The sequence below is a fragment of the Cornus florida genome, unplaced genomic scaffold, assembly GCF_030987335.1.
Source record: "Cornus florida cultivar Cherokee Brave unplaced genomic scaffold, ASM3098733v1 CherokeeBrave_3.0.0_Hap2_Chr06, whole genome shotgun sequence".
Lineage (NCBI taxonomy): Eukaryota > Viridiplantae > Streptophyta > Magnoliopsida > Cornales > Cornaceae > Cornus > Cornus florida.
This window is the reverse complement of record NW_026775576.1, coordinates 44,242,099-44,261,380: the sequence shown is the minus strand read 5'-3', so window position 1 is coordinate 44,261,380 and position 19,282 is coordinate 44,242,099. Positions and strand designations below refer to the sequence as shown.

General features: G+C 38.6%; 1 pseudogene; it reads left to right on the top strand.

Moving 5' to 3' along the window:
* The first annotated feature begins 12,216 nt into the window (after positions 1-12,216).
* LOC132314003 (uncharacterized GPI-anchored protein At4g28100-like) lies at positions 12,217-18,505 on the top strand (annotated as a pseudogene).
* Positions 18,506-19,282: the final 777 nt, after the last annotated feature.

The following is a 19,282-nucleotide window of genomic DNA, read 5'->3' as shown; positions in this document are numbered from 1 at the left end:
TTGACAACCCAAACCTAACTAGATTTACTAAAACTAGGCTTCGACTTAATAACGCCAACACAAATATAATTTGGTCGGACTAGAGTTGAGGTATTAAGCAACTTGAACCAACTCGATCCAAATCGTGTTTGATGATTGGTGTTAAAATCTTATTGTAACCCGACTTCATATATGGTGAGAACTTAATTTTTTTTATTTTTTTATTTTTCATTGTAGTGATGTGAACTATTTAATTAATAAATTTTTATTTAATATTTAATTAATAAATTTTTATTTAATCAACTCTAAGGGATTGGTTCAAGTGATTTGACAATGATGTCTCAAGAAATATAAGATCTAGTGTTCTCGAAATATTTTATAATCTCTGTCCCATATTAGAATTTCACTGTCTCTTCTTTAGATGTCTCAAATTAGTTATCCACTTTGAAAAATTAAAGCAAATAAGTTTCATCTTTTCATCATTGTTCTTTATATTTTCAAAAAATTTCAAGCTTGATAACTATACATATCTAAACTAAAAAAGACATGTTGGTGATTTTAAAAGGAGGACAATACATTAATTGCATTTCCCTTTAAAAATTCTACTTTCTAAGCATAGACATCTAATATGAAATGGAGGAAATATGTTTTAATTTTTTTTTCCATAGGGAAGGATAATTATTTTTCTAACTCCAACACAACCCAAGCTCGAAGATTTTAGCATACATTTGACGTGAATGTGAGAGTCTACCTTGAGCTAACATTTCAATTTGCCCATCAACTAAGTTATGCCCTAACAATTTTTCAAAGAGGAATGCTAACTGCAATCGCCTTGGGTGATTGTAATTCCACAGTCACTACGTGTCAACAGCCTATTGGCTGTTGACGTTGGATATTTTTTTTTTTTTTTTTTTTTTTTTTTGAGCTAGACACGCCTGACAAAGGTCTTGTCTCCTTTTCTCTCTATTACCCCCTCTCTTTCCCTACTTGAAAGTCTCCGGCGACCGGCAAATAACATGTGCCGTCTACACCGCCGGTCTGTAATTTAGAAACTCAGTTGGTGGTGCTGGACTGCGACAATTGCGCCGAAGTCGTTAACGAGGGGTCTGCCGAATCCTAACAAATCAGCAAACCACCCTTTGGCGAACCACCACCTCCAACCACCAACCACCGCATCATTTGATTTTTTTTTTTTTTTTTTTTGGGTCTCTCTTCCAAAATATCCATCCAAGATTCAAACTCAATCCAATTGATTTTGGGTTCTGATTTTCCTACAATTTCTTATATGGGTTTGGTTCTTTCTCCATGCCGCACACAGACTTGAGCTCCGATTATAGATTTTGGGTTGAGAGGGTGAGTAGAGAAAAAAAAAAGAGCGGAGAGTGAAGGAGACCGCCGGAGAGTAAAAGAGTAAGAGAACGGAGAGAGTGAAAGAGACTGGCTCGAAACACAAAAAAATAAAAATATTAACAAAAATCAGCATCCAATATGCTGCCGACACGTGTAGCGACTGTGGAACTGTAGTCGCCTTGGGCAACTACAGTTAGCATTCCTCCTTTTGGCAAATACAAATCAAACTTGGATCAGTTTAGTTTTGTTATTTCTCAGAGTTAAATAAATCTCACATAGCCATGACCTTATCTTATTTTTGCCAAAGCTTTTTAAAGGCACAATTATCATGTTGATGAGCATCAATCACATATACCTATGTAACAAAAGGTTTAGGGTAAATTGCATTGAGATTTAGGTTTTGATCAACGCCACTCAGTGAATGGTCAATGGCTTTTTTTATATTGACATTCCTTGAAGTTTCAAAAATGTGCATTGACACCCCCTCTAGACCTCTGAAATCATATGAAATTACCTTTTAACCCTTTGACTTTTCAACAACTCTATTTAAATCATAAAATTACAAATTTAACCTCCTAGCAAAATTTAATGGACTAAAGTAACATCTTCATCTCTTCAATACACATAGATATAGTTTATATATAACAATACTTATACCACCATAACCACCACCACCACAACATAAAAATAAAAACTAAAAAAGAAAAAAGAATTATTTTTTTTTTTTTTTAAATAGCCAGATAACTGTATACCACCAAAACTACCACCACCACACCCGTACACCATAGTAGAAAAAAAATTTGAAAACAGACATGGCCAACTCATACTTATACGTCTGAAACACCACCAAAACTATCACTACACCAAGACAACACCACCAACACACTCAGACGTTACCAAAACTACTACCACAATAAAAATAATAATAATAATAATAATAATAATAATAAACTGAAACACCATGATAACTTAGACACCACCATAACCACCTCGAAACAACACTATAACAACCACCACCAAAGTAGAAACAAAATTTAAAAACAACCATGGCTAGCCTAGACCCACCATAGTAGGAAAAAAAAAAAAAAAAAAAAAAAAAAAAAAAAAAAAACAGCCATGTTCTGAGACCAGAAAGAGGGAGCTTGACCAATAAAACTATTCAAGTCCCAAAAAGCCGAACGGCCCCTAGAGTCGATTGCACAATAGGTGAAGGCCCCAAGAGTCGAACGGCCCCTAGAGTCGATTGCACAATAGGTGAAGGCCCCAAGAGTCGAACGCCCGATCAGGCTTGACCAGTAAAACTGTTCAAGTCCCAAAAAACCGAACGGCCCCAAAAGCCAATCGTAAAATAGGTGAAGGCCCCAAGAGCCAAACTCTCAATCAGGCTTGACCAGTAAAACTGTTCAAGTCCCAAAAGGCCGAACAACCCCAAAAGCCGATCGCAAAATAGGCAAAGGCCCCAAGAGCTGAACGCCCAATCAAGTTTGACCAGTTAAACTGTTCAAGTCCCAAAAAGCCGAACGACCCCAAGAGCCGATCACACAATAGGCAAAGGCCCCAAGAGCCAAACGCCCAATCAGGTTTGACCAGTAAAACTGTTCAAGTCCTAAAAAGCCGAATGACCCCAAGAGCCGAACACCTAATTAGGCTTGACCAGTAAAACTGTTCAAGTCCCAAAAAACCGAATGGCCCCAAGAGCCGATCGCAAAATTGGCGAAGGCCCCAATAGCCGAACACCCAATTAGGCTTGACCAATGAAACTGCTCAAGTCCCAAAAAGCCGAACGGCCCTAAGAGCCGATCACGAAACAGGAAAAGGCCCCAAGAGTCCGAGGACTTCAAATTCCTCTAAGGCACAAAGAGTTGTCAAGGAATAAAATTCGTCTTCGGACCTCAAGAGTCTGAGTATTTCAAATTCCTCTAAGGCACAAAGAGCTGCCAAGGAATAAAATTCGTCCTCGCACCTCAAGAGACCAAGGATTTCAAATTCCTCTAAGGTACAAAGAGCTGTTGAGGAATAAAATTCGTCTTCGGACCTTAAGAGTCCGAGGATTTCAAATTTCATCTACGGCACAACGAGCTGCAAAGAGGAATAAAATCATCTTCGGACCTCAAAAGTCCGAAGACCTCAAAAAATTCCTCTAAGGCACAAGGAGTTGCCGAGGAATAAAATTCATCTTCGGACCTCAAGAGTCCGAGAACCGACCGTAAAAACGGGTGAAGGCGATCTCAACCTGACTAGTAGAAAATTTGATTAGAAAATTGATCAAGTCCAAAAAGCCAAACGGTTACAAGAACCGAACGCCCGATCAAATTTGATCAGAAAATTGATCAAGTCTAAAAAGCCGAACGGCCACAAGAACCGATCGCAAAATAGACAAATGCATCAAGATCAACTCACAAGCAAGAACTCAAGCAAAAACGGTCCCAGAGATTGCAAAAGAAACTTCTATATTCTCAAAAGGAGGGAGTTTCTACAAAAGAGGCAGGACATACCCAACACCTCAAAACAAAAAACCTAAAAAAAAACGAGGAGTTACGCAGGATCACTCTCAGGATCAGCTCCACTTTCCGCATTAAACCTCTGAGTAAAAGTATCAACCAACTCTACCCTAGTTAGAGTAGAGGAAGGGGCATCAAGCGACAGAGCAAGTAACCCCTGAGAGCCCGAGGGATATTGAAGATGAGGCAGAACCTCAGCAGCCACCTCACCCTTTAGCAGAGCAGCAAACTCAATCTCTCTAGGGCCAGCAGAGGGCTCAGCATATTCACCAGTAACCAAGAGCCCCTGCTCGGCATTATGCTCGTCAGCATCACTGTAATCTCTTTCCTCAGAAGGAAGTTGCCCCTGAGCAAAACCAAGCCTGAAGCCTTTGGTTAAACATCTCTAAACCCCCATCCTTGCAGGTTTGAATAAGAGAGTTCGCCTTCCCGATCTGTAAGTCAAGCTCAGCCGCTTTGCGCTCAAGTTCCTTAACTCTCTTATCAAAATACTCAATTGACTTAAGCTATTGGATCTTCTTCCTCTTCTCCTCGGCAAGGGAAGCCTCCAAAACACTCACCCTCTTCTGAAAGGTGGCAGACTGGTTCGCCTGAAGGGAGTCAGCCTACAGTGTGATACCCCTCGGATCCGAGACACGGGTTGATCAGGCCCAGGCCCAAACCCGAGGGATATCGAACAATTAAAGTATTTTAAATCAAACACAGAATACAAAGTGAAATACGAAATAATATAATAAGCTAAAAGAAACTAAAAGAAAATCCTTATATCATAATTAATTAGATCCGATAATCCAAAACTCCATAAGTTTACAATTCGAGAATCCATCTAGTGGACCCCTTACTGTAAATGAAACAACTGAAATAAAAATCCAAAGCTGATAAGTAAGCAATCATACGTAGTCGGTGGAATAGAAGTCTGTATCTGCTCTGCACGACCAAGCTCTAACCCTGGAACTGACAAGCACCTAAAAAATAAAAGAGTAGGTCAGGCCCACATGCAAGTCCTGATCTACTACGATCCAAACAGGAATCCGATACGCAGATACATCTTAGATAGACTCAACAATATCTAGAGTAGTCCATATATGTATATATTACACACTATAGGACGCTTACTAGTCCAATAGGTCTATCTCAGCTTGAGTAGAGATACCATGCAAATCGCACATTACGTGGTCATGTGTACCTAGACCTACCAGGGAATAACACCTCTGTCCAGTTATCCATCCTAGGTGATATACACACCTTAACCATAGTCGTGAGACTCAAGCTCATACCATAGCATCATAACATAAATATATAAAATCCGTGTCCTCCTACTACAGAATATCATCCATCTGATATAATGGCTCGATATCTGTATAACAATTCATCCCAGAAATCCAATTATGTCATTCAGTTACTTACTGACCTGACACTAACAGAAGTCGGACTTAACTTTTAGTGCTAATCCGAACCTCATCCCAAATTAGGTAGGCTTAGTGTCTGAACCAATCCATACCTAGTACGCCATCGTCCCATACCGGTGCATACTATCCTCCAGTTAACTTAGTTGACAGAAATAGTAGAATTAACTATCAATGCATTCCAAAACAATCATAACATGTGTGTCACTAAACCATGTCTCCACTGAAAATTCAGAATCCAAGTTTCAATCTATTAAATTGATAAAACAGGTTTATGCAATTTTGCTTATCCAAACAGTACCCTGACTGGTGCACTTTATGTACAGATTTAAGCATCAGTTTAATCCAACTAAGCATACACATTATTGAATAAAAACATGCTTAAAACACAGTTGTAAAACATAATCCAAAACTTAAGACCATGCAAAAGCATCAAATCTCCTCCATACAGTGTCCTAACCGAGATATACAACAGATTTAATTGTCCGTTAATTCCAACCAAACATACCTATAATTCAATAACAGAATGCTTAAACCTTAGCTACACAACATAATTTAAAACTTAGGGTGGTGTACAGGCATCAGATTTCTAAAACAGTCTGCACTTCAAATCAGTGGTTTAATCTTTCACATACAGCCCTTGTTTAAACTTATGTTAATTCTATCCTTTATTCCAGAATATAAACTTGCTTCTCCATTATTTTATAAGTCCTAAGCAGTATATGACATCATTCAATAGCCTTTAAATAGTTTCAGAAACTCAGATTTAACCAACCAGACCATTTAAAACTCAGTATACATGATATTTAAGAGAAAGAGAAGGCTCTGTGTTTCAAAGAACCTTCTCCAAATACGTAGAGCCTTCTCCACTCAAGTAGAGCCTTCTCCACTTTAAGTAAAGCCTTCTCCACTTCAAGTATACGTTTGTTCTTCTTCTGTTGTCTTCTCCGACTCCGGTGGTTTCCAGTCATTGAACTTAGTTTTATTTCAGGTTTTAAAATCCTATCCACATCCCAGAGTAATCACAAGACAGAGTTATATAAACAAGAATTTAATTAAACATCAGTTTGTAATGCAACGACAATCAGTTTTCAAACATAACTTGTAAACTACTGATAAACATATTAAACTTAATGATGCTAGAAACTGTTTCAACATGTATAAACGATATAATTAAGTCTTACTTTAATTCCTGGAGTATAACTAAGCATGCACAGAACACAAATTCCTGGGAAAGAGCAGAACAGAAACTTACTTGCAGTTTCAGATTTTGAAACTGTAAGCCACCGTCTCTAAAGTTTCCGACAACGTCCTAGACTATCGTTCCATTCCTCCTGTGCTCTTAGTTCAACCCAGAAGCACTCCACTCCTTCCACCTTAAGCCTCTCTGTAAATTACTCAAACTCCCTCTCTATTTTTTTGCCCTCACAACTCTCTGCGTGATTCTGTTACATGAATAGGGTTAACAACCCTTGGCAGATGTATGTTTATATATTTATAGACTTTACTTGAAACCCTAAGTTAAATCCTAAACCAACTACAAGTTGGCTCAAAACCTAGACACGATGTATAACACAAAACCCTAATAATTAAACAGTTAAATTACATTTAATTCACAAAGCCACATAAGCACATAAATAATTAAAACACAAGACAATTTAAATAACCAATTAAAATAATTTTAAAACATAATACAATTCCATATAAGCACATAAATAATTAAACCACAATAAAATTTAAATAACCAAATCCATAAGTAATTTAAATAAAAAGAACCAAGCAAGAAATCAATTAAACTAACAACAATTGCAATTAAATAATTTAAACAAAATTCCAGAATTATCCTTTTAAAATTAGGGGTATTACATACAACTTCTTCATAAGGGCAAACATCAGGAAAGAGCTCTATGCAAAAACAACAAAGAATTGTCAAAAAGCCAAGATGGATAAAAAGGAAAAAGAGGACTTAGAAAAAATTACCTCCATTATGGACTTGGGAGCAAGAGACAGTAGATCGTCAACACTCATCTACTGTTGTAAAATCTCATCCCTGGGTGGCTACATCCCTCTGGCTAAACCCATCAGCGTTTTCGGGTCTTCAGCCCCAGAATCATCAATGGTGATAGGAGAACCATCAGCCTTCTGCATTTCGGGGAACCACTTCTCGGCAGACCCCGCGAAATCACCCCCGGCAACATTAGCAGCGCCAGGAATTAAGGGACTTTTACCCCCCAAAGGCCCCAGCCATAAACTTAGGGTGTTTCGAAGAAGAATTATCCTTCATAGAGAAACGGTTAGTCCCTGACTGAAGCATCCCTGACTAAACTCCTTTCTACTTTTAAGAGGATGAGAGTTTACTCACCTCAACAAGAATGTTCTTTCTCTCTTGCAGCAACTTAGCAGTTGACTCCCTCTCCTTTTTACTCTTACGAGGTTTTGGAGGAGGAAGTTCCATTGCTGATTAAGAAAGGGAAAGAGGGGCAGGCGATAAGAGGCTAGCCTCGGAATCAAAAGCGTCAAGGTCGATGGTCTTCTCAGGATTTTTAACAATTACCAGAAAATCCTTCGAGATTGTCTCAAGAAGAAAAGAAGAGAGAAGGACCATGGCAGAAGGAATGTCGCTCCAGACTCTTTCCTGCAAATAAACAAGGTGACTATCTGCAAATTTCGAAGAGAAAAAGTTAGTTTCGTGACCCAGAAAGTCATAAATGTAACAAAAATGCTTTACAATACAAACGAAGCAAGAAGACTCACCCGAATCATCGAATGCAGGAACGGATGGGGCATGAAAGCTCGATCGAATGAATAAATCCCAAGCGGACGAAGATCGCCACTCCTCTCCAACTTTAACAATTTTGTCTTTCCATTCCTTGTTAGAAGTGTTAAGGTGAGAAAAAAGAGCCCTACCCGGTTTAGAATGAAAGTGGAATTTACCCTCTCCACCTTTCGTTCTATCAAGTGTATAACAAAATAGAAGATCGGTAAGATTCAAGGTCAAACCTCGAACCCGGTTCAAAACAAGAAGATAGGAAAGAATACGAAAAAAGTTAGGGTTAACTTGAAGAGGGGCCAAATTCAACACCGACAGAACTCAAAGGTAAAAATGATTAAGGGGGTATCGAAAGGCAGGAAAATATAAAGCTGAGAAGAGCATCTCGCCTTCCTCTAAACCCTCACCTATACTAAAATTTAAGTCATGATCGTAGTCCTTAAGGGTAACGTCAGAAGGAACGCGATTTTTCTTTCTCAACTGAGAAATTGAAAAGGACTTCCTTTCTATAATGTGTACAGGGAGGATTAGAGAACCCTCGACATAGTCACTCAGACTCGCCGTTGCAGTTCCCAACTCAGAATCAGACATATGAACACTATGAGTTCGTTCGCTACTTTCTTGACTCATAATGTAAGAAAGAAGAAACGAGAAGAAAGACTAACCTCAACAGCTGGAAGGAGTTTTTGAAGCAACAATCGGACTCTCGCCAAAACTCGAGAACAAGATCACGGATGCAGATGTCCGAATGACTGAAACCCAATATATAAGCAAAAGGAGCCGGATAACGGAAGGACAAGCACGAGGCCCCAAAATCAGCAGCACAAATGGTAATGACGGACAGTAATAGTCGTGGAAACTTCTCTACTTCCCGAAAGCAACTACAATTCCTTATATAAATCAAATTCATTAAAGGAATCGGACGCAAAGTGTGGAGGGAAAAACCCCCACCAATAACAACACACCACATGGCAGCAAAAGATCAGCCCATTACTAAACTAAGAGCATCCATAGGCCCACTAACAGTTGGAGGCCCAATAATAAGAGCCATATGCGCATGCTAGTTTAGGAAGCTCCACTTGATTTAAAGACCGAATGGATAGCCCAAGCCCATAAATCCATAACACTCACCATAATGATGTGCACACGACGAGTAGCTATAAATACCCACGTCTGGGAAGAAAAGCCAAGAAACGGCTCCATGTAAATCTCTGAAAAAAACCTATAAATAAAGCCCAAATGAGAATGGAAAGGATTATCGAATTCTACTAAAAATACTTCCTCTATTGTCTAATTCATTTAAGCTTATTCTTGTTCTTGATTTTTTAGATTAATATTTTCTTTAAGTGTTCGGGTGTAAAAATTGACACCTACAACGTTCTCTCCTATGGTCAAACTGAATTATGTTCGTGTAATAATATCTTTTGCAGCTACTCTAGACTAGCCACTTCATCAACTTGATGTTAAAAATGCCTTTTTGCATGGTGACCTTACTGAGATATTCAACAACCTGAGTTTAAGTCTAAGGGGGAGTATGTGTGTTATCTCAAAAAGCCTATCTATGGCCTAAAACATTCCCCTCGTGCATGGTTTGATAAGTTCAGTAAAGCAGTGGTAGCTCATGGTATGACCAGAAGCCAGGCTAATCACTTTTTCTTTTTTAAGAAAACGAAACGTGGTATTATGATTCTTGTGGTGTATATAAATGATATCATTATCACTGGCAATGAAAGAAATGGGATACAAGTTCTAATCCATCACTTGAGTTCTAGCTTTTTTACTAAGGATTTGAGTAAACTTTGGTATTTTCTAAGAATTGAGGTGGCTCGGTCGAAGCAAGGCATTAGTCTTTCTCAGCGAAAGTATACTCTTGATCTCTTACATGATATTGATACTGGATATCTTGGTTCGACACTATAGCTACACACATGGAGACTAATGTAAAACTTAAGGTGGATGATGTGACCCACTCGATGATCCAGAGATGTAACGGAGACTTGTAGGTAAACTTTTTTACCTCACAATGACTCGTCCATACATCTACTATGCAGTCAGTGTTGTGAGTCAGTTCATGACCAGTCTAGGGTACCTCACATGGAGGCAATTGTACGCATCTTGAAGTATCTCAAGGGTGCTCTGAGACGTGGTCTACTTTATCGATCTTTTGGACATCTTCGGATTGAGGGATACACAGATGCAAATTAGGCCGGTTCTTCTTCTGATCGATGGTCCACCACGGGTTACTACACCTTTATAGGAGGAAATCTATGAACTTGGAGGATTAAGAAACAGTCAGTTGTGGCTCGTTCTAGTGTTGAAGCAGAGTATCGTGCTACGGCACACACTGCGTGTGAACTTACTTGGTTGAAAACTCTTTTACAAGAACATGGGATTCCAGTCCAGTACCCAATTCCTCTCCATTGTGACAATTAGGCAGCAATTCATATTGCTAGCAATCCATAGAGAACTAAACACATTGAAGTAGATTTTCATTTCATTTGATCTAAAGTTGACTCGAATGAGATTGTTACACCTTTTGTTCGTTCTGGTAGACAACTGGCAGACATCTTCACTAAGGCGCTTCCCAAGAACTCTATTGATTCCATGTGTAGCAAGCTAGGAGTTATTGACATTTACTCTGCAACTTGAGGGGGAGTGTGGTACAATATTGTATGAGTTATCACAGGTGTAAAGTTATAAGATTACATTGTATATTAGGGGTTTTCTATATTCTGTAGCCGCCTTCACCTACCCCCTCATTACCATATCTAGAATTACCATGTATATATATGGTTTACTTGTTCTCCACTCACCTACTTCTATAGTTTCTCCTATACAAACACCATTGTATTATTTTATTACTCACTCAATAATATATGCGTTTTCATAGATTCGATCTCTCTATCTTTATCTCTCTCTCTCTCTTAACAATCTGGCTAGGCAAATATGCTCCTCAGGACTTGTAGGAATGATAGATTAAATCTTTTTGAAGAAGATTTCACTGGAATAAGCTGGAGGATTAAGAACTCCAGTTCACGTATTGATTCTTAAAGACCTAAATATGACTTAAATGCACGGACTTATGGCATGTATGGTTAAGGAACCAAGCTTTTAAAATGAAATTATTAATCAGTCATCCAATCCTAACTTACCCAAGTCTTAATCATTAAATGAACTTTCCCAACTTTAGTTGATCATCTCAATACTTGAGTTTGCCAGTAGTTCTGCCACTGCTCTCTTTAGATTTCATCTTTGTGCTTCATGGAGAGAACTTAAGTTTTAGATTTAGCTTCATAGATCAACTTACTTGCCTAAGTCCTTGAACTCTGATATTCGTGAAGGTTGAGTTTTTTTACTGTGAGAATGGACACTATGAACCTTCCTGTGTACTATGTACATGAGTATAGATGTTTATCTGAAATAAAACATACTCAAGTAAATAGTTAGCTCACACATTAACATATCATAATCATCAAAACTACCAAGACAAGCTTGGTTGGTGAGTAGACATCCAATACCTTTAATTCTACTTGCTTAGGCTAATTAATCTTCTGACTTCAACACATTGAGGTTGTTCCTAATTATTTGGAGTTCAATGATATATATATATATATATATATATTATATTATTTCGTCATTCTCTTCTGCAGTCATATTTCTATTCAATGGACATATGAATGAGGCTATCTAAGAAAATTAAGTAAGATCTCAACTTAGTTTGAAAAACTAATGAGTTAAGAAATAAGATTTGAGATTGTCTTATTTGTTCCATAGAAATTTCAAAATGAGGCATATTTGAACCAATTGTCATTGGAATTGATTTTCTATATGGTTGTTTTATTTGGTTATTTGTTTCATTTATGGGTTAAGTGCAAAAAACCCTCATCTACTATCGATATAGTGCATATCAGTCCTTGTGTAGTAAAAAAAAACCCTATACTATCAATTTGGTACGATAGGTCCCTGGTGGTGTAAAATGACGATAATACCCTCACTTCAGTTGAATAAATTAATGATTATAAATACAGGTCATGTAAAATGACCATTTCGTCTAAATTTGTATAAAATGGGGTTTGTTTGACAGAAGAATAAAATAAATCTCAAATTGTATAAAATATGGATAACCTAAACCTGAATATAATTAAATCTAAAACCAAACATGCCCTTTCATATTTTAAAATATAAATAAATTTGTTATATATATATATATATGATGCCAGACGACTCGCAGAAGTGCGTGGATTAACTGCAGAGCTCTCTCCAGAGCTGCAACATCCATATTCCTCAGCCAAACGCATTGTGCGACGCGGTCCTCTATTTCTGCGGCATTCGACTCCACCAGATCAGCTCGTTGAGTTGCCCCGCCGCGTTTAACGTTTCGACGGCCCATCAGAATGCGACTCCTACCGCCGTCGTTAGGAATTTGGAGCGTAACTGCCGGAATTTGACATACGCCGGTTGTACCAAATGCCTTGGTGCTCTACAGAAGGTCAGTTTTCCGATAATGAAGTTATTAGATGGAGTTGTCCCGTGATATTTATTCATTTTTGCAATATAAGTTCATAAATAAACTGAGCAGCACCAAAAAATTTCCTAAATTTCCTTTAAATTGTAGGAGAAATAAATGGTTTAGTTTTTCTGAATTTGTGAAACTTTTTGGAAAAATATAGATTTCAGGTGGTCTATTCATTGATATATTCTCCAATAATGGAGAACACAAGTGTATATTCCATTTTTGTGAAAATGACATTTCATTATATGTATCATTGGCCTATCTTTTTAAATTGCAATGAAATTGGATTTTTTCATGTTTCCAGCGTTTTGAGTTCTAAAATGCTCTTGTTTGTGGTGGATTATTACAGCTGAAGGGCAAGAATGGAAGTGAAGAGGGTGGTGATCGAACGAGCAAGATGTTGAGAAGGGATTTCCAGTTGATGGGTCTAACGTGGCTGCTAGCTCGGAACAAGATAGCGTACATTCCGACGGTATCTGTTGTATTGCGCGCCATCATGTACAGTGCGCACCCACCCCACCAGTCCACGTGCAGTCCCGATCAAGAGAACATGCCGCTGGCCGTCGATTCCATACAGTTTGTGAAGGCCGATTCTTCAACGGAGAAATTAACAGAGGAAAGAAAAAGAAAGAATTGAAGTAGATATGCATGGAGGGATGGAGGGAGAGAGAGACACACACGAATTGGGTTTAGGGTGGGGGTCCTTTTATGCACAAATGGTGAGGGCTTTTATACAAAAATAGCGAGGGGCAAAATGGGAAACAAATGGGTAAAATGGGCTTTTCAATTTTACTTTTTGTAAAAAGTGGTCAGAGGGACTAGTTCTGCACCTTTTTTGAATTTTGTGGACTTGCATACACATTTTCAAAAAATAGGGACTAGTTTTGCACAAAGTCTATATATCAGGGGGTTTTTTTGCACTTAACCTTTCATTTATTTATTTATTTATTTGCATTTTGTTCGATCATTGCAATATACTTTAAATTCATTTAATTTTGTATAGCCACATCAAACAAAAATAAAGTTTAAACTAATAATGAGTTCCACTTAAGAGAAATATTATGAAGCCTTATATTAAATATAAACAATTTAAAATTAGATATAAGCAATTGTAATTCATTTTTAATAATCCATCATTTTACTATTTTTTTGCTAAAAATAGATATAAACCATTAGATATGAAGAGAGTTCATCTAACACAAATTCATTTTGGTAAGTACAGTCATTTTTTTTTTTTTTAATTTTTTTTATACTTTTACTTTTCAAATTAACAAAATAATACGTTCTTACAACTTTCTTAAATAAAATTCATACGAACTAAACTTAATTTTTCTTACTTTATTTTCCATCATTAATTTTCGTCTAACCAAATAGTCACTTTATTTTTGGATAAATTACACTGACCTCCCTGTAGAATGCATAAACAACAAGAACTTTTCCTATGCTTTCAAAACTAACACTGACCTCTCTTGGCAGTATGTCGGTTAACGACGATGATACCCATTATACTCTTACCATTGACATATTTGTCTTTCCAAGTGTTCTAAAAGTAAAATTGGGTTAAACAACATAGACAGATTTTATGAACTATAGTGTAGGTTAATGTTATTTTGCAATTAGAAAGGAGGTTCCTGTTATTTAAATATTCTAAGGGGTGATTGGTGTAATTTATTTAGAATAATAATAGAGAGACCGATGAATTAACCCCCAAATAAGTATCGAATCTGACATATTTTTGTTCACCTCATCTACTTAAACAGTTTTCAAAAATAATTGTTTAACACGTAATAAGAATGACCAACCACGTCAAATTCGATACTAATTCGGTGATTTCTTTTCATTCCCCTATCATTACTCATTTATTTTTTATGTTGTATTATTATTTTATTGGGATAATTACACTTACCTCCTTCGAGGTTAGGCCTAATTACAGGCACTACCCCTAACGTTTTAATTATTACACCAACCTCCCTCAAAGTTAGCTCCGGAGTAACACTTTGCCCCTTTTGGTGACGGTCAACGCCAGTCAATAATGATGTCAGCAATTTTTAGCATGAAATACCAAATTTGTCCTTACTATAATTACAAAGACATTTTCACCCTTACTTTTAAATTAAAAATTACTCATATACCCTCAAAACAATTCTGTATACACATTTGACATCTCACTCTAAAACCAATTTAGAAGCACAGCTCTCTGTACATAATATACATACCGGTCTATATATATATATATATTGGTCTTTATACATAGCTGCAAATCATCGTGCCGTCGGAATTGATGGAGCATCTCGCCGCGGAATCGATGAAGCATCTCGCCGCCGGAATCGATGGAGCATCTCGCCGCCGGAATCGATGGAGCATCTCGCCGCCGGAATTTATGGTATGCTCTTTGGGGAAGTGGGAGAAGAATAATGGATGAAAATTGTGGGTTTCCAAAATTAGAGACACGGTTTGTGGTGTAAGATGCATGGTTTGGGAAGTGGGCTGATGATTGACTTTTGGCCCAATTAAGGAAATTGCTTGGTTGTGTGCAGTTGGCAGATTTGGAGGAGAAAGAGTCATTGACTTCGAATTGGACGGAAAATTTGGAATAATGATGGACTCCAAATTTGGCTGGATATTTGATTAAGTTGGAGATTATTTTTTATTGTATAAATCAAACAGGCATTTATTTATTTTTATTTTTTTGTGGGCAAAGGGGTTGAGCGGAGGTGAAGGTTTCATTACTTATTTTTTTTTGTTGGAATAATATGCCGATATGGGTTTTGATACATGTAATAGGTTTTGAACTTTTGATTCTTGCCGGCAGATACTGCTAATGCCGAATTGGTGAAATCCGATGAGGAATTGGCTTAGATGTTGCAGGTTGTTGGAAGAATTTCATTGAATTTTGAATTTTTTTTTTTTTTTGGATTTGATTTGGTAATTGTTTGAATTTTCTACTTTTGTCAAACTATGAATTCATTGATTTTAGGCAGAAGAAGCCTAAAATCACACCACAACATCAAGTTAGCTGTAAATGCAAGAAAATATCTCTCTAAATTTCTTTAGAGTTTCATTACATTTTCACTATCCTCTTCTTCTCTTTATCTTCTATGCCTATTTATAGGCTATTACAAGTGTTATAACTAATTTCTTATGTTAGGCTCTCAGTCTTCGGGCCTTTTTCCTTTTGGGCTTGACCTAATCCGGTGGATCTCAGGTGTTGGGCCTATTGTATTACTCTTTAAGCTTGGGGTAGAACCTGCTGCCCAACCCGATGTTTTCCTCTCTGGTCAGATCCGGCCGACTCTATCTTCAGTATCCTCAACTGCCCCCATAATTACTCCCTAATAAATTAAGGGGTAATTATTATTGGCTGCGAATCATGATTTTGATGGCTTAAGGAGATCTTATAGGAAAAAAGAACGGTTGGACCTAGAAACGATACTTCGAGATTCAAAAAACTTCTCGTTTTCCTGACACTTCAGCCTTCGGGCCCACTTTATCTTTATAAGTCTCAAAGATGTTCCCACAACCCTCTTTACCGTCTCCATCCTGCCTTGCTGTTAGTCAAATCCTTGCTTGTACCTTTCGAATCAAATCAAATCTTTTCTGGTGAACTCTTCCGAAAGCTTCTTTTCCAGCAATCTCGCAGTGCTCTTTGCAGTCTCCAATCTTTGAGGTTAGTTTTGCTTCTATTTCTTCTTTCTGGGGATTTGTTTTACTTTCCCAGAATTCTTGTTCGCTTTCATCATGACAATCGACCTGGATATCCTTTGTATGAAACTTAATCTCCCCAGTGACATTCAAATTAGGGTATATCCTAGAGATGTAGATGTCAAAACTGGTACGGGTCTTCTTCCCGACGAAGTTCTATTTTCCTATCTTCATCTTAACATCATTAGGTTCCCTCTGCACCCCTTCTTTAGCTATGTTTTTAATAGATTAGGGATTTTCCCTCTGCAGGTAAATCCAAATTTCTTTAGAATCTTATTTGTTCTGCTGCTCCTGACCCGTGACAGAGGTCTGGATCTTGATCTTATAGATCTTCTCCTCTGTTACAAGGTTAGCAAAATTCGAACTGATGAACCGTTCTACCACTTCTACCCGTTTGAAAAGAAATCCATATGTAATGACACAATCAAATCTGAGAAGGGTTGGAGAAAGAACGTAATAGGAGTTAGGGGGGCCTGGTCTTCTACGGCTGCAAAGGATTATCCAATCCCGAGCGCCTTTGGCGTGTGCTCTATTTTTTCGTATAAGAAATTCAAAACACACAAGAACGATTGTCCCTGTGAAACTTGTATTCCTCGCTTTTGCACTTTCTTATGTCGTTCCCTGGGCATTCCTTGTAATGACTTAAGTTATGGTGTTTGCAGGGATATGGTTAATTACCTGAAGAAGTATGTTCTGAACAACATTCCTTCCTGCTCAGATCTCCTTACTTCAGATAACCTTTTTGCCTTTTTAGTCCTCAGCAATACAATGAGTCAGCTAAAGATCCCATCCTTTGGTAGGAAAAAGGACCCTCCAAGGACCACTGCCGCTTCTGCTGCAACCTCTTCTCTAGCCTCGGCATCTTTTTCTGCCACTATCTCTAGCACCTCCCCTTCTATCAATCCGACCGTGGTAACTGCCAGCCCGGTCATCAACGTTCTGCCTACCAATCCGAGCACAACTTTTTCAGTCAGCAACCCTCCGAACGCTACCACTATTGCTGCTCGTGAAAAGTAGAGAGGGAAGAGCCCCTTGCCTGATAGTGCATCTGGCCTAGATGGTATCCCTCTGACAAGAAGGGTTCACACCTCTAGGCTGAGTGTGCTCGTGTCTCCATCAACTAGGCCCCCTGCCCCCTCTGGGTCTGTCACAGCCACTACTTCTGCCTCTATAATGGCGCCATGGAGTCCTCAGTTCGTCCTAGCGGATGGGACAACCGTGAAGCTGAGCGAGACCATGTTCAGCGATGGTCCTACCGCCATGGCATATTATAGGAATATATGGACTCCCAAGGACATTGAGGTGGCCAGAGGTTTATCTCAAAAGGAAGTGTTCAGCCGCTTCCCTTTATCTACCATAGATGTATCTTTTTCCCCCTTAATCACCAGATCTTTTCATAGTCTTTACACTTGACCTCCTCTGACTATGCGCTCGATTTAACTAGTATTCATGCATATCTCTGCAAACCTTGTTCGGTATGATGGCCATGCAGAAGCAAGTGGAATTGGGGAATGCCAAGGCTCGTAAGTTTTCTGATAGCCTTGATGTGGCCAAAAAAGAGAATGAGATCATCAGCACCAAAAATGCCGAGCTAATGATTCAGCTTGACAAAGTTGAAAAAGAAAAAGATGCTCTAAAAAAGGATGCAGATTCTCTCCAGGATGAAAAGGAGGCTTTGCAAATTGAGAAGAGTGTTTGGCATACTGAGCGTGAATCACTTAGGGCTGAGAAAGGAGAACTTCAGCGCCTACTTAGTGATGAGCAGACCGCGCGAATGGCTTTCGAGAAAAGGGCCTTGGAAGAACGCGATGCCCTGCTTAACATTATTGGTAAAGTAAATGGCAATATAATGGCTCTTCATGCACGCTTTTCTAGGGTCGGTGCCCTCAGGTATGCACAGGGGTTCCGAGAGGGTTATACCGACCGCGTTCCTACCGAAGGCCAGACCGGTTCTACTCCAGATGAGGTTGATAAGGAGTTAGAAATTGATCCCCTAGGAGCCTATGTTGATCCAGACTCCACTCCCGCTGAGCATATTTTTGATGAGTGTCAGGAGATTACTTCTTCCAGGGTCACTTCTACTTCTACCACTAATCAGCCTTTGGACGTGCCTCCTCTGTCCACCCTGGTCCCTTCTACGACCACTGTCAAGGTTAAGACTCAACAGAACGACTTTGTTATTCAGCTTGATTCTCCTCTTTGTGGAGACAGGGTGACCAATGGTGGCGAGGAGATAAGTCAGCTCAACCAGGAGGGTGATGAAAACGCTACGCGGAAGACTTAATACGAAAACATCCTAGAGACACTTGAACCTGGAGTGCTCTGATACCAACTGTGATACCCCTCGGATCCGAGACACGGGTTGTTCAGGCCCAAGCCCAAACCTGAAGGAATATTAAACAATTAATATTTTATAATGAACACGGAATACAAAATAAATTAAGAAATGAAATTAAAGCTGGAAGGAACTAAAAATAGAATCCGCAAAATATTATAATTATTAAAATCCATCAAACCCAAACTCCAAAACTCCATCAGTTTACAACTTGGGAATCCATCTCTAGTGGACCCCTATTAAACATCCAAACGGAAGATAGAACAACTGTAATAAACGTCCAGAAATAAAACTATAGAGAGAGCCCTACATCGTCGGAAGAGTGAATAGAGACCTCTGCTCAGCACAAACACGTCTAAGCCTGGAACTGTCGTGTACCTGAAAAATAGAAGTGGGTCAGGCCCACGCGCAAGTTCTATACTACTACAATCCAAACAGATGCCCGATACGCATGTACATCCTAAACAATTCAACAATAGCTAATAGTCCGTAAATATATATATATAGTCATACTAAAGGACTCTCACTGGACTACAGGCCGGTCTCAACCTGAATAGAGGTAACATGCTAAAACGCACACGAAGTGGGCATATGTACCTATACCTAAACAGGGTACACCTCCAACCATCGTAGCCAGCTACACATCCCGATGCATATACGCTCCTTAGCCATCGGTCCTGAGGCTGAAGCTCATACCGAGGCACCATAACAGTACATATATAAAAT